The sequence below is a fragment of the Phoenix dactylifera genome, chromosome 4 (assembly GCF_051530095.1).
Source record: "Phoenix dactylifera cultivar Ajwa chromosome 4, Ajwa_hap1_PhDact_Kaust_v1.1, whole genome shotgun sequence".
Lineage (NCBI taxonomy): Eukaryota > Viridiplantae > Streptophyta > Magnoliopsida > Arecales > Arecaceae > Phoenix > Phoenix dactylifera.
The window spans coordinates 15,614,232-15,630,111 of record NC_143193.1 but is presented as its reverse complement, the minus strand read 5'-3'; the positions used below and the strand labels follow the sequence as shown (position 1 = coordinate 15,630,111).

General features: G+C 38.8%; 1 long non-coding RNA gene across 1 annotated transcript; it reads left to right on the top strand.

Moving 5' to 3' along the window:
• The first annotated feature begins 6,086 nt into the window (after positions 1-6,086).
• LOC149753678 (uncharacterized) lies at positions 6,087-15,822 on the top strand. The gene is made up of 4 exons (XR_016400212.1): positions 6,087-6,138; positions 6,200-6,449; positions 13,566-13,739; positions 15,567-15,822. It is a non-coding gene; the product is annotated as an uncharacterized LOC149753678 (long non-coding RNA).
• The last annotated feature ends 58 nt before the right edge of the window (positions 15,823-15,880 follow it).

The window sequence follows — 15,880 nt, the reverse complement described above, 5'->3', positions numbered from 1 at the left end:
CTCGAGAGCCTAAAGAACAAAAAGGACACACCTTCTGAAGGTATGTTAGACTTTCTCATAATTGAAATTAACCTTACGGTTTCTTCTACTTCTAGTTGGGTTATAGATTCTGGTTCTAGTGCTCATTTGTGCACTACTATGCAGGGTCTAAAGAAAAGTAGAAGGCTGGCGGAAGGTGCAGTAACCCTTCGGGTTGGCAACGGGGCAAGAGTTGCTGCTGTAGCTGTGGGCACCTATCCTCTGCGATTACCGTCTGGATTTAGTTTATTGCTTAGAGACTGTTATTATGTCCCTGCTGCTAGAAGGAATTTGATTTCTGTTTCATGTTTAGCACAGGATGGTCATGTTTTGACCTTTGACAAAGACTGCTGTTCTATTTATTTTAGAAATAAATTAGTTGCACGTGGTTTCATGATTGATAGTCTCTATCACTTGCATGTTGATGTGTCAGTGAATGTGTCTGAGCAAGTACTGAGTGCCATAGGATCTAAAAGATCCAGAGATGAGATAAACCAGAAGTATTTGTGGCACCTCAGGCTTGGCCATATTGGAGAGGATAGAATGAACAAAATGGAGAAAGATGGGCTTCTCGGCCCATTAACTTTCAAGTCATATCTAGTTTGTGAGTCCTGTCTTCAAGGAAAAATGGTTAGATTACCTTTTATAGGACATGGGGAGAGGACCACTGAAATACTTACCCTGATGCACACTGATGTGTGTAGCCCATTTGATGTGTCAGCCAGGGGTCGTTATTCGTACTTCATTATCTTTACCGATGACTATTCACGATATGGGTATGTGTATCTTATGATATACAAATCTGAGTCTTTTGAAAAGTTCAAAGAATTCAGAAATGAAGTAGAAAAACAGACCGAAAAAACTCTTAAGGTTCTTCGATCAGATCGAGGAGGAGAATACCTTAGTGGAGAATTTCGGAACTATCTCAAGGAGAATGGCATAGTCTCACAATGGATGCCTCTAGGTACACCTCAACTCAACGGGGTGTCAGAAAGGAAGAATCGAACTCTATTGGATATGGTCTGATCCATGATGAGCTTCACTGATCTACCTATGTTTCTTTGGGGAGATGCCTTATTATCCGCAATTTACTTATTGAATAGAGTTCCCTCTAAATCCGTTCCTACCATACCGTATGAGATATGGCATGGTAAGAAGCCGAGTCTTGGTCATCTCAAGATTTGGGGATGTCCGACCCACGTCAAGCGACAACAGGCGAACAAGTTAGAGCCTAGGACCATAAGTGCTCGTTTCATAGGATATCCTAAAGTCATTAGGATACAATTTTTACGTCTCAGAGGATCACAATGTGTTTGTGAGCCGACATGCCGTCTTCTTGGAAAAACAGTTTATCCTTGATAGAGGCAGTGGAAGGAAAATTGAGCTTGAAGAGAAAGTCTCTGAAAAGCAACGAGTAATGGATCCTATAGAACCTATTCACATAGAGCCAGTACACGTAGTATGTCCTCCACCTCGTAGATCAAGTAGGATCTCCCATCCTTCCGATAGATACTTAGGTATACTAGTAGAGGATACAGAAGAAATGTTCCTCATGGGAGATAGGGAACATGTACAGGATCCTAATACCTACAACGAGGCGATATCTGATATCGATTCCGAGAAATAGCTGGAAGCCATGAAGTCAGAGATAGACTCCATGTATTCCAACCAAGTCTGGACTTTAGTAGATCCACCAGAAGGTATAGTACCTATTGGATGTAAATGGATCTACAAAAGGAAAATAGGTTCGGATGGAAAGGTAGAGACCTATAAGGCAAGGCTAGTGGCGAAAGGGTATAGTCAGCGCGAAGGCATTGACTATCAGGAGACCTTTTCACCTGTAGCCATGCTGAAATCCATTCGAACATTGCTTGCCATTGCAGCATTTCATGATTATGAAATATGGCAGATGGATGTAAAAACTGCTTTTCTGAATGGATATCTTGATGAAGATATCTATATGGAGCAGCCTTTGGGTTTCACTTCCAGTGATGAAGATCACAAGGTCTGCAAGCTGCAAAGGTCCATCTATGGACTAAAGCAAGCATCTCGGAGTTGGAACACTCGTTTCAATAATGCGATCAAATCGTTTGATTTCATCAAGAACGAAGAGGAACCGTGTGTTTACAAGAAGGTTAGTGGGAGTGCTGTCGTGTTTCTCGTACTGTACGTGGATGACATCCTCCTGATAGGGAATGATATTTCCATGCTAACCTCGGTCAAGGTCTGGTTGTCAAAAGAGTTCCCCATGAAAGACCTTGGGGAAGTATCCTACATTTTGGGGATTAAGGTCTATAGAGATAGATCTAAGAGGTTGCTTGGCCTATCACAGAAGATGTACGTAGAGGAGGTACTGAAGAGATTCAGTATGGAAAACTCCAAGAGGGGTCTATTACCCCTAAGGCATGGGATTCATCTCTCCAAGAAGATGTGCCCCAACACATCTGAAGAGATACAACACATGAGCAAGATCCCTTATGCTTCGGTAATAGGGAGCCTCATGTATGCCATGCTATGTACACGACCTGATATAGCCCTTGCTGTGAGTGTCACTAGCAGATATCAGTCGAATTCAGATGAAGAGCACTGGACTGCGGTGAAGAACATTCTTAAGTACTTAAGAAGAACTAAAGATTTATTCTTGGTTTTTGGAGGATCATCAGAGTTAAAGGTAGAAGGATACACAGATTCAGACTTCATGACTGATATTGATGATAGAAAGTCTACATCTGGATATGTGTTCTTATGCAATGGTGGTACGGTAAATTGAAAGAGTTACAAACAACCGATCATTGCTGATTCTACCATGGAAGCTGAGTATATCGCCGCCTCTGAAGCTGCAAAGGAAGCCTTCTGGTTCAAGAAATTCATTATAGAGCTAGATGTAATGCCATCAGATGCCATCACACTCTACTGCGATAATAATGGCGCCATAGCTCTTGCTAAGGAGCCTAGGTCTCATCAGAAGTCCAAGCACATAGAGCGGCGCTTTCACCTCATACGCGACTACCTCGAAAAGAAATATGTCAAGGTGCAGAGAGTAGACTCCACGGATAACGTGGCGGACCCGCTCACTGAGCAGTTAAATCAGCAGAAGACTGAAGCCCACCTTGAGAAGATGGGACTTAGATATATGTCTGATTGGCTTTAGTGCAAGTGGGAGATTGTTAGATGTATACCCTAGAAGCCAATCTGGCGGACACATTATTAATTCCGGAACATAAATTTGTACTTGACTTTATTATTATTGAATAATAAATGGGCATCTTTTCATTCATATTATTTATGTGTCTATGAATCATCCAAGGAATTAATAAGATGATGATACATATTCTCAAGAGTTGAGAATTTGAGCCATGTATCATTGGTGATTAATTTCTAAATGCTCCTGATCAATGGATCATCACGAGGACAGTGATCGATCCGATCAGTGCACAGATTGCTTTTCTTATGGATGGACGAGACTCGAGTCCATAGTGTAGGGACACTGAAGTGAGAGTGCAAGTGCTTGTTAGAGAACAAGGGTATTGAGCGTGACCAAGACAAGAAGTCACTTGGATGTCTATCCACTCATCAGTGACTTGCTTGATGTTGCAGTAGTATGCCTGGTCCTTTGACCTGCGGTGCTTCGGCTATTTACAGTGAGGTTATTGTAGTTTGACTGCACATATACATGGTCTCTAGTCATATGGGTCCTTATTGTGTAGATTGGCTGCAGTAAGTTCACTGTAGGAGTAGGATATGCACTTACATGAAATCTATCGACCTTGATAGATGAGAGTGATCCTATGTGATTTATTAGACTGAATTCTAAGACCTTGGCCAGGGCAGTAATATAAAGTGGAGAAAAAGTTTTCCACTATCGAACTCAAGTCGAATAAATCTAGACATATGACAGACGACGGGGTTTGACGAGTTATCCATGACCTCCGGTCTATAGGGATCCACGATAGAAGAACTGTATCATACGATAACTGCACCTAGAGGTTCATCATTCTATTCTACTGGATAGCCACTACATACTGCTAGGTGTCACTGGTGGATGGTGAGACTCACAGGGATCATCTCGATGGTCGATAATCCCTAGTGAGTTGAATTGGAATTGTTTCAACCCATTGAAAGGAGTTTTCAATGATATTGTGATAGAGATCGCAATATATCTCACTACCAATCAGAATAAAACCTATGGGGTCACACACATTAGAGATATTGACCGATCCGATGGTTGAATGTGATTAGGAATCACAAATAATCAATTAGATTGATAAATGGATAACCCGCTAAGAGTTAGTGGTTAGAAAAAGGAATAATTGCAATCGGATTGCAATTTAATTTAATTAATTAGATTTAATTAATTGGACTTGATCACGAGTCCTACTTGGAGTAGGATTCATGGAGTCCTAATTGGATTAGGATTTCAAATTAAATTAGAATTCTATTTGGAATATGATTTCTAAAGTCCTAATTATCTTAGGGCTGAAATTTAATAAGTCCTAATTAGATTAGGATTATTTTAAGTTCTAATTAATTTTAAATTTAATCTAATTAATTTCATGACTCCTAATTGGATTAGGATTGAAGAGTTTAATAGAGTCATGGTTCAATTAAATCCTAATTAGATTACGATTTGGAGGAAATTGAAATGGGTGCATATAAATCCTATTTTGACTAGGATTGGACTCATGCAATAGACCAAAATTGAAAATACCCTTTAATTTATTTAAATGGCAGATTTAAATAGATTTGAGGGAGGGGCCCACGCCCCTCCCTTTGGGGTGTGCGTGGAGAAAGAAGGAGGGGCCACTACAACAAAAAAGATCTTTGCCGACTCTTGAATGCCGACGCTATGGAAAAGCGTCGGCAAAGTTGGCTGGCTCAAGAACTTTTGCCGACGCTTATTAGAAGTGTCGGCAAAATAAAGGAATCCACGACACTTAAAAGCGTTGTCATAGTCCTCAATTCCAACCACCGCTCGGAAGCGTGGGAACTGGTTATAGGGCGATGCTATTACGCGTCATTGTTCTTCCGGACCTCCAACGACGGTTAAATGCGTCGGAATAATACGACGCTTATAAGCGTCGATATTAGATGACCCGTATAAGCATCGTCGAAGGCGAGCACACCACCCTAACCCAGCGACCGACCCCGATCGAGCCCTTATTTCTCCTCTCCGGCGCTGCTCGAGCTTCCGTACTCCTCTCCGGCGCTGCCCTAGGTTCCGTCTTGCTCCTCTCCGGCGCTATCGTCACTTCCGTCTTGCTCCTCTCCGGTGCCGGCCATCCGACTCCAACCCCTTCTCCTCCTCCCTGCTCTCCGGCGCCGACCGACCGACCCCAACCCCTCCGCCCGAGGTATTTTTCTCCTCCTCCCTCCGTTCCCTCCTTCTCGCTTGTTCTCCTCCTTCTCCGCCTCCTCTTGTTCGTGTGTTCGTTGGTGTTTCTTCCAAATTTTACTGATTATCTTGCTTGGCCTCCACACGAGGATCTCCTCCTCCTCCTTTCTCTCCGGCGCCGTACGAGCAGCCCTCAAGCCTCGATCGAGCAGTATTCCTCCTGTCCGGAGACCGGCGTCGACCGACCGGCCTGAAGCAACGAGGTACTGTTCTTTTTATCTGATTTTTATTTAAAGGGAAACCCAGGTTGGATTTCATTACCACCCAGAGGAAACATTCCTATGATTTATTTTTATCTGTTTTCTCTAGTGATTGGTCTTGTCATTTTATTTTCCTTTGTTTTCAGATGCTGTAACAGATGCATATGATTTAACTATTAGCTCATCTGGATGCAATTGCTTTACACTTCTATATGGATACACTACAAGAAATGTTGGTTTTGCCGACTAACTTTTCCCGACGCTAGGGGAAAGCGTCGGTAAAGTTTGGCTCAGCGCCAACCTTTCTCGACGCTTTGGGTTAGTGTTGGAAAAGCGAAACAAACAACGACGCTTTAAAGCGTCGTTATAAGTTTAAGAAACAACGACGCTTATAAGCGTCGTTAGAAAACTTAAAACCCCCGATCGGCCCCCTCTCCTCATTTCCTATCTGTGAGCCCTAGCCCCTCTCCTCATTTCCTATCTGCGAGCGCGCCGACTTCCCCGCTGCCGTCGACCTCTCCTTCTGAGGTAAGCTCTAGCTCGATCGGCCCCCTCTCCTTCTGAGCCCTAATCTCACTTCCATCCCTAGCCCCGATCGGCGATCGAAGACTCCGCTACTCCGCCGCCGTCGTCCTTGCCGTCGTCTGTGGTAAGCCTCCTACTCCTCCTTCTCTTCCTTTTCCTCCTCCTCCTCTTTGTTTTCTTCTTGTCTTTAACTCTCACCCGGCCCCGTCTCCTCATCTTCTGCCGGTCGATGCCCTAGCTGCGCGCCGACATCTCACCTCCATCCCGAGCGAGCCGTAGCTACTCCGCCGCCGTCGACATCGCCGTCGTCTGAGGTAAGTGATCCTCATAATCTCCGTAAAGAAATTTTCGGGTAAATAATTCCAGTTTTCATGTTACTAGCAGAAATTCATTGCTATTTGCATGGATGTTCCATGGCTGCAACACGGTATTCCTTGTGAACCATATTTTTTAGACTATTAGTCCACCCTTTGACAACTCTACCGACATCATTTTCTTAACGTTAAAACCAGCTAGCTGCACTTGGTAGTCAAGGTTTCGCTGCTGAAGACTTGTGGTTAAGCCAGCCTGCAAACCTTTCATTAAGAAAATTCCATGAGGACCAACTGTTCCCAAGCCCGTAATTGCATCAAATATTGTGTGTTCAGTAACGCTCATTTTATTACTTGGTACATGAGACTGTTTATTTGTATAACAAATTGTGAAAACATGTCACGGCTTTTATCTAATCTCTTTATACATAAAACGAGCTCTGCAAGGTCTCTCTCTCCCTCTCTTAGTTTTTCGACTCCTTTTTTTTGGCCTTTCATAATACCACTGTACATAATTTGTTTCTTATAAGTGTGTGACCCTTCTGCAAAAGATATAGAAACATGTCATTATGGTTTTATGAAACAGTTATAAGAAGTCATTGTATTATAGTAAATGCAAAAATACAGATGGACACACAATTTTGTCAAATACATAGAATAACATAATCATATAAACAGCAATTTTGTCAAATAAAGCCATCATTTTGCCCTCATTATCTATAATTTTGCTGTGAGGTAAAGGTCATTTAAATGTTGAAAGAGTGAGGCACATCCGTAGAGGCAAGCTTAGATTTTGGCCTCGTGAGCCAGCCCAGAAATTCAAATCAGGCTTTATTAGTAAAATGGAACTGAGAGGAACTGGATTGATTTCTAACTGCATAATTTTAATGTCACAAGTGAGCAAAATGTATTTCTAAATTATTTTATCCCAGTTATAGCTTGAAAACTTTTAATCATATCTTCGACACTGCCAATAACAAAAACAACGATGTAGATAATAAGGAATAGAACTTGAATCCTACTGCTGCAAATTAAATTATGCACCGTTCAGATTTAGACTTTAAAATATCAATGTTGACTTAAGATTGATTGTTCTGAAGGTTTCTTCCTGTGCATTCAACCCATATTAAGAAATGTTTATTTTAACTTGTTCTAAGCATTTCAAATAGTGTCCATCATGATATTACGGGTTTTCAATTTGGTCGATTGATTATGTTACTTGCACCATAAAAGATTTGAGCTTTAACCCTCATGATTGAGTTCTAGCTCAACTCACGACGACAAAAACACCACCTAATGCACCTTTTATGATGCAACAATCTACAATCTTAGACCGCAATGGCTGCAGGACCATTGCTTTGGAGAGGTAGATTTTTCTTTTTTCCCCTGAATCTCTTCTTTCTCATTATTACAATATCTATTTATCCATGCAATAATTTCAATAAGTTCTGTGAAATATTTGATGCACCATCAATTAGCTATGTAGCAGCTCATTGCATAGGATGTTGATAACTTCCACTCAATCATTCCTTTGATTCCCCTAAAAAGTAATTTGCTTATTTCAATGTTTTGTTTATCCCGAACCATCACATATAATTTGATAATTAACACAATTTATTTTTTAAGAGAGGATAATTATCACAAATTATGCTTCTGCATACCTATATGCATGCTTGTTTCTCTTTAAGACACATATGATAAAAATTTGTAAAATTATCATCAATAAGTTAAGCAGTTGAACCAGTGTGGAAGAAATTAATGTTCAGATCAGGTCAACTGATGTCATGGTTGTTCCTCTTTTATCAGTGCATGTCAATGTCTAGACTAGTTAAAAAATAGTGATAAGTCAGTGCTTCAGCCCCAAACAAAAAAGCCTAGAACAATTTGATTCTATCTATGATTTAACCTCTGATACAGACATCGGTTTACTATAGAGACTATAGAGAGACGTAATCTTTTGAATAGTCGTACTTTGACAGATCTCAATGTTAATTCTTCCCTCCTGGTGAACACCTATATATATGGCTGGAAACTCTGAGATCATATATACCTGCCTGTTTTGCTGTCAGCTTCACACATTGGTCCACATTGATAGCATGATGCACCCAATTATACTTCATAAATAACTGAAGTCTCCAATCACTGAACATATATGGGATGATATCTTACAATTAAGTTATCTTTGTTGTTAGTTATAACAATACAGAAACATGGCTTAAATCCTAAAAAGAGTCCCTAGAAGATAGCATGAAACACAGTTTCCATAACTTCAAATAAGGAATGCTCTAGGTCGCTGATCAAATCTCTTAAAGTGCATACAATCTCACTACCATGCAAATAGAATTCCTAAAACACATTACTTTTGTAAGATAATATGATTACTGATGTTTCATATCCTGCAAAGGCAGTTCACTTGAAGATAAACTCTGCCGCAATGTAAACATCAGTATAAACAAAACCATACCTTCTGTGAACTGGTACTCTTCATGTGCCACATGTTAGCTGGTGATGAGATAATTCTGTGTGTGGAACCTTATACCTCCTGCCTTTGTATCCCTTATGAGTGAATCTACTACTGCTGCTTGACCTCTGGATTCTTTCATGATCTAGCTTGGGGTTCGACCGATCTGCATCAAATTACTGAACAACATATGCTTCTCGGAATCTTATATTTTGTATTAATAAAATTTGCCAAGATCTTTTTGTACCATGATTTCGTATTGGTGATTCATACCCTAATTTCGTTTATTATTTTTTTATATTACTTGCAGTTCAATCAGTATTTTAATAGAATGGACAAAAGTTGGATAAATAAGTCGAGATCCAGTGCCGAATATTTGAATGGAGTTCAGAATTTCGTTAAATTTGCTTCTGAGAAATTTGAAATGAATGGGAATATTTTTTGTCCATGTCAAAAATGTGTAAATTGTTATGCTATCGCTCCACAAATTGTTGAAGAACATTTGGTATGGAATGGTTTTCTGAAGGGTTATACAGAATGGATATTTCATGGAGAGTCTAAATTGTCGTCTTCATCTAACCAACCCTTAGTTATAGAACACACTACTAGTATTGGATCTAGTAACACAGACAGAAATCCTGTTGTAGAAGATGATATGAGGGGCTTACTCAGAGATGCTCTTGAACATAATATTAGAAATTTAACAGATTTTAGTGGAGAGCAAGAAGGAGCTCCAATAGGTGATGAGCATACCGTTACTGAATCTATACATGTTGAGGAACCTATATACTCTGAAGATAACACAACTCGGTATCATAACTTGCTGAAAGATTGTGATAAAGAACTATATCCGGGTTGTAAGAAATTTACGAAGATTTCTTTTATGGTGCATTTATTTCATTTGAAATATTTGAATGGATGGTCTGGGAAGTCTTTTACTATGCTTCTTCAATTATTAAAAGATGCATTTTCAGAAGGTGTTATTTTGCCGTCAACTTCTTATGAAGCCAAAAAACTAGTAAAAGACTTAAATCTTGGATATGAGAAGATTCATAGTTGTCCAAATGATTGTATTTTATATCGTGGTGATAATATTAATGAAGATTCGTGCCGAACATGTGGGTCTTCATGATGGAAAAAGCAAAATGAAGACGGGCATGATTTGTCGAATGAAGTGGATGCTACACAGTCTAAAAAAATTCCGGCTAAAGTTTTGAGGTATTTTCCTCTCATACCTAGATTGAAAAGGATGTATGCATCATCAAAGACGGCTTCCTTAATGAGATGGCATAATGAAGGACGTACAAGGGATGGAATATTAAGACATCCAGCAGATAGTTTAGCATGGAAAGCATTTGATGATAGGCATCATGAATTTGCTTCTGATGTTCGCAGTGTAAGGCTGGGTTTGGCAACGGATGGATTTAATCCATTTCGAACGATGAGTTCTACATACAGCACTTGGCCAGTTGTTTTGGTTCCATATAATTTGCCACCATGGATGTGTATGAAACAGTCTTCACTCATTCTGTCAATGGTTATTCCCGGTGATAAGAGCCCAGGTAATGATATAGATAATTTTCTGCAGCCTTTAATAGATGAATTGAAAAAGCTATGGCAGGGTGTTGATGCATTTGATGCTTTCACTGGCCGAACATTCAAATTGCGTGCAGCTCTTATCTGGACAATCAATGATTTTTCTGCATATGCTAATGTATCCGGTTGGAGCACTAAGGGGCGTATTGCATGCCCTTCTTGTGGAGATTTAACTCATTCATATTGGTTAAAACATGGAGGAAAATTCTGTTATATGGGTCATCGAAGATGGTTAGAAGCAAATCATCCATTTCGACATCAGAATAATCAGTTTGATGGTACCATAGAGTTGCGATCTGCACCTATTCCACCAACTAGAACTGAAGTTCTTAAACAAACTCATGGCACTAACTATATACCTGGTAAGGCATTCAACAGTTCAAAGAAGCGGGGAAGGGGGGATGTTGGCAGCTCAGTGACACAGGTTTTTGAGGGCGCTGACAACTTCGAGAATGATGAAAGTATTTATGAACAGGAAAATGACGATGGCACAAACTCGGTATCTACACAGAAGCAGTTATGGAAAAAAAGGAGCATTTTCTTTGAATTACCTTATTGGGAGTATAATCTTCTTCGACATAATCTTGATGTCATGCATATAAAAAAGAATGTTTGTGATAATTTGATTGGAACAATGTTAAATCTTGAAGGAAAGACTAAAGACAACTTGAAAGCGTGTCTTGATTTGAAAGACATGGGCATAAGACAAGAGCTTCATCCGAAAGAACAACCCAATGATAAATATTTTATACCTCCTGCATGTTACACAATGTCTACTCTAGAGAAAGATCTTTTTCTAACGGTTTTGAAAAATATGAAGGTTCCAGATGGGTATGCATCGAATATTTCAAGATGCGTTAATCTTAAAGAGCGAAAACTTACGAATCTTAAAAGTCACGATGGCCATATTTTGATGCAAGATATCTTCCCATTGGCTTTAAGATCATCAACACAGAAACAAGTTCTTGCAATTGTGACTCAGTTATCATCCTTCTTTAAGGCATTATGTTCTAAAGTTCTAGATCCCAAGGAGCTTGATCAATTGGAGTCTAATGTTGCACTAACACTGTGCCATATGGAGAAGATCTTTCCTCCTGGGTTTTTTACTATTATGGTTCATCTACTCATTCACTTAGCGGCGGAAGCTAAACTTGGTGGACCGGTTCACTACCGATGGATGTATCCTATTGAGAGGTGATATTCTAAACTCTAATGTCCATATTTATTATTAATATGAATATATATCCTATTATCTTCCTCGATGTTGATGTTGAGCATTAAAATTTACTGTTGAAGGTATCTTGTGCGCTTAAAGAAATATGTACGCAATCGAGCCTATCCCGAGGGATCGATTGCGGAGGGATATATTGCTGATGAGTGTTTGACATTCTGCTCGAGATACCTTGAAGGAGTTGAAACTGCTTTTAATCGACCACAAAGGAATTACGATATTATACATAATGCAGAGGAGTACAAGTTCTCATCTGGTGGAAGATTTGTGGGGAAAGCTGAAAGTACTGTAATTCATCATAAATTATTGGCACAGGCACATTGTTATGTCTTACTTCACAGTGACTTAATATCCGAGTATCGCAGGTCAGTATGGTTATAACAAATCACAATTTACTGTCATATCAGATGTAATATTCAAAACAAATAATTTTTTTCTCGTGCAGAGATTTTTTAGTGGCTCAACGAAGCGCCAACAATAACATTCATCCTACCCCAAGGATTGAGCAAAGATGGTTGGTTGAGTTATTTCCTGAATGGTTATTAAAACAGGTTAGACGTTGAATCCTATTAGGTCTTTTATTATATTCTACGATCGGAACTTTCTAAAATTAATTATTTTCTGACTTAAATTTTTTAGGTACCGACCATGATGGAGAGACATTGTTCCAATGAATTAATAGTCCTTGCTCGAGGTCCGAACAATATTGTCAACAGATATGATGGGTTCATTATAAATGGTTTTAAATTTTATATAAAAAAACGTGAAAAATTTAGAAAAACACAAAATAGTGGAGTTATGGTTGAGGCGGACGGAAAAATTTATTATGGTGCCCTAACAGATGTTTATGAGTTGGATTATTACGGGAACTTTAAGGTAGTATTATTTCGATGTGATTGGGTGGATATAAACTCATCTAGAGGTTTGAAGCAAGATATAAATGGCTTCACACTAGTAAATTTTTCAAGGTTGATACATACTGGTGTGCTATTGAAAGATGACCCATTTGTTTTTTCATCTCAAGCTCAACAAGTGTTCTTCGTGCAAGACTCTAAAGATAAAGATTGGTCTGTTGTTATTAAGACTAAACCTAGGGACTTGTATGATATGGGAAAAGGGTTAACAGAGGAGGATGATGAGACTTATACTCAGTGTATGCCTTTTAATGTTCCGCCAATTGATGAACTGAATTCTACTAGTTTGGTTAGGATGGATGTTGAATGAGAGCTGGCTAGTTTCTTAATGGTAAGTAAAACATTAGTTTTATGCATTAAATTATTTTGCAATTTATAAATTATTTCTATACTTTTAATATTTAACTAATATTGATTCTTTTTTGTGCATACTAGATTACAATATGCCGCGAGAAAAACGTTTCAGAGATATTGAGTTTCAGCACACATCCGTGGGACCAAAGACTCATATACAAAAATTAACAAACAATTGGCATTCTTTTCGATCAAAAGTCCAATGTTGATCTTCAAAAAGAACAACTTTTATTATTTTTTTTTCATATGTGTGAGGATGGTAGTATTCCTTAAACCCACTTGTTACGAGATATCTATTTTGGCGAGGTGTCTGTTTGACAAAGGAGGCTTCAGCTTTTGTCATGTATCTTTGCTGTTGTGTTTTTATTCCGGATTTTCAGATATCGTAACTTTTTTGCTTATATTGTTGATTGAGTTCTTTATTATGTGTGACTGCAAGTACAGGCAACCTAACAAATGACAAGGAGAGCTCTTTCCTACATCAAATGCTTCTTTTATAAGAATATTAAAAGTAATGTACTTTTAATATTTAACTAATATTGATTCTTTTTTGTGCATACTAGATTACAATATGCCGCGAGGAAGACGTTTCAGAAATATTGAGTTTCAGCACACATCTGTGGGATCTACTTCTGATCGTTCCCAGCAGCCCGATGAGCCCCATACTCAGTCCGGGTCCCAGTCGGAGCACGCTCCACCTGCAGATCGTCCAGACACGGATGACGTGGACGTCCTGGGTAATTTGATTTGCAATCCTTTGCCTTTAAATTGGTGTTCTCTGATAGTGCTTGAAAGATGCTTCTATATTTTATTTTGGATATCTATGCAAATAATGCTAAACTATCGACTTCAGTATGTAGTTAGAAAATAATGATATGAAGATGAGAAAGTTATGACCCTTAAATCTAAAAGAAAAATATTGGGGTGAGAGGATCTAGAGGATTTGCTACTTTCATTTTTTGTGTGGATCTTCTTACATTGCAATTTATTTTACTGTAATTCATAAATTATTTATATTCACCTGAAGTCTGATACAGAGAATTACTCCTGAACTAACATTATTAGATTTGTAATTTATTCTGCAGACACCACCATTTCCGGCTATATAAATTCTTAATGGACAGTCTAATGAAGCCATGAATATATTAGTTAGAACTGATGGGCAAATAACAATCTTCTGAATTCATTTATATAGGATAGATTGATTAAGAAAGATTTTGTAACAAAAGAGGTTTAACTAGCAATGATAAGCCATTTGGATGCTGCAAGCACCTGCCAGAAATGATCAGAAATGATAAGCCATTGATTTTGCACATGTTTAATGATGGCCCTTGCTGAGAATGTCATATGATGCTTTCTTTGAGACTCTGTCCTACATGATTATTGCTAGTCGTGATGCTTTCTTTATTGGCAGGATGATAGTTGCTAGTCATGGTGCTTCAAACCTTCCATTTTCTTCAATCAAAAGCATCATTTCATTCGTTTGTTCAATGAAGATGGCTTTTGTGTCTCCAAGGCGTTTATTTCCCTCTATTTTGCACATTTTCATGACAATGACTGCAGTATTTCCTTTGATTAGTCATGCCTTTTCAACTGATGCGCTCACCATTGACATGCTAATAAAGTTTCTTCTGAAGCTAATGAGAAGGCTGTCAGAAGACAACCTAGTCTTTTGAGCTACAGTGGCTGCTCACATTTTGTCGGGAACCTCTAAAACTTACATAGAGCATCTGATCATTGATGGGAGCTTGTCTTGCACACATGTAATTCTTCATTTTTCTTATCCCTCCTGTCATTCATCTAGGCTGATATGGTTCTGGACTGCTGTTCCACTTCACACTAGTCAGCTTTCCACCTATGGCTTCTTCTTCTTTGGTGATTACACCACTTGAGTGAGCAAAAAACAATACGTCTCCAATTCTAGCTCTAAGGTTTAGTATTATGCTCGGATATGCCATATATCTATTGATGATTTGCCGATTGATCATGATACTTAATGCCCAGTTTCTCAAATGTTATATGAACTCTCACTACCAGGCAGTTTGACATCAAACAGTAATCTGACTAAGTTTGTTGTGGGACACCAAATTTCTCATGCAGTTCACTGCAAAGCAATTGATTAATGTCTCTTCATTCTAATAAAAAGAATTAACATAATATTTTGACAATCATGATTACATTGCAGCTACAAATTATGAATACACTGCAAAGAAACTACTTGTCATACGTCTTTGAATAACAGCTAGCTTAATACTACCTTGGAGAAAACCATATGCCTCAGGGTAGTCCAACTGTTCTTTTGCCAAGCTGCAACGTTCTATTTTCTGGAACATGAAATATTCCTTTGAAGGCTGCACAATAATTTTGTCTGCACTGTGTATTAGAAAACTCCAAAGAATGTAGCCACGGCAAAAACTAGAAATAGTACACCCGAATCATTTGCTTATGAGTTCATTCCAGTTTTAACTATTTTGCTTTAAATCATTTGCTTTTAATGGCTAGATGTTCATTCCAGTTCTAACTATTTTAAATCATTTACCTTTAATGGACTTGTTATTTTATAGATGGACTGGGAAGAGTGAGGAGAACACGAGGGCCCACTCGAGCACGGGACGTATGGAGCCTACCTGAGGATGAGAAGATTGTCGTCCATTGCAACGAACTGGGGCAGCCCATCAAGAATGCTGCAAGCATTTTATCAACTTTTTTAGGATCGGTTGCGCGAAAGGGACAATTGTGTCCACTCAACTATACGAAATGGAACGAAATGCTTCCTTCGTATAAGGTTGAGCTTCTTAGAGTTGTTGAGGTAAAGAATTGAATTTGCTTACTATCTTCAATTATTTTTTGATTTAACATTGATATAACATTTTTGACT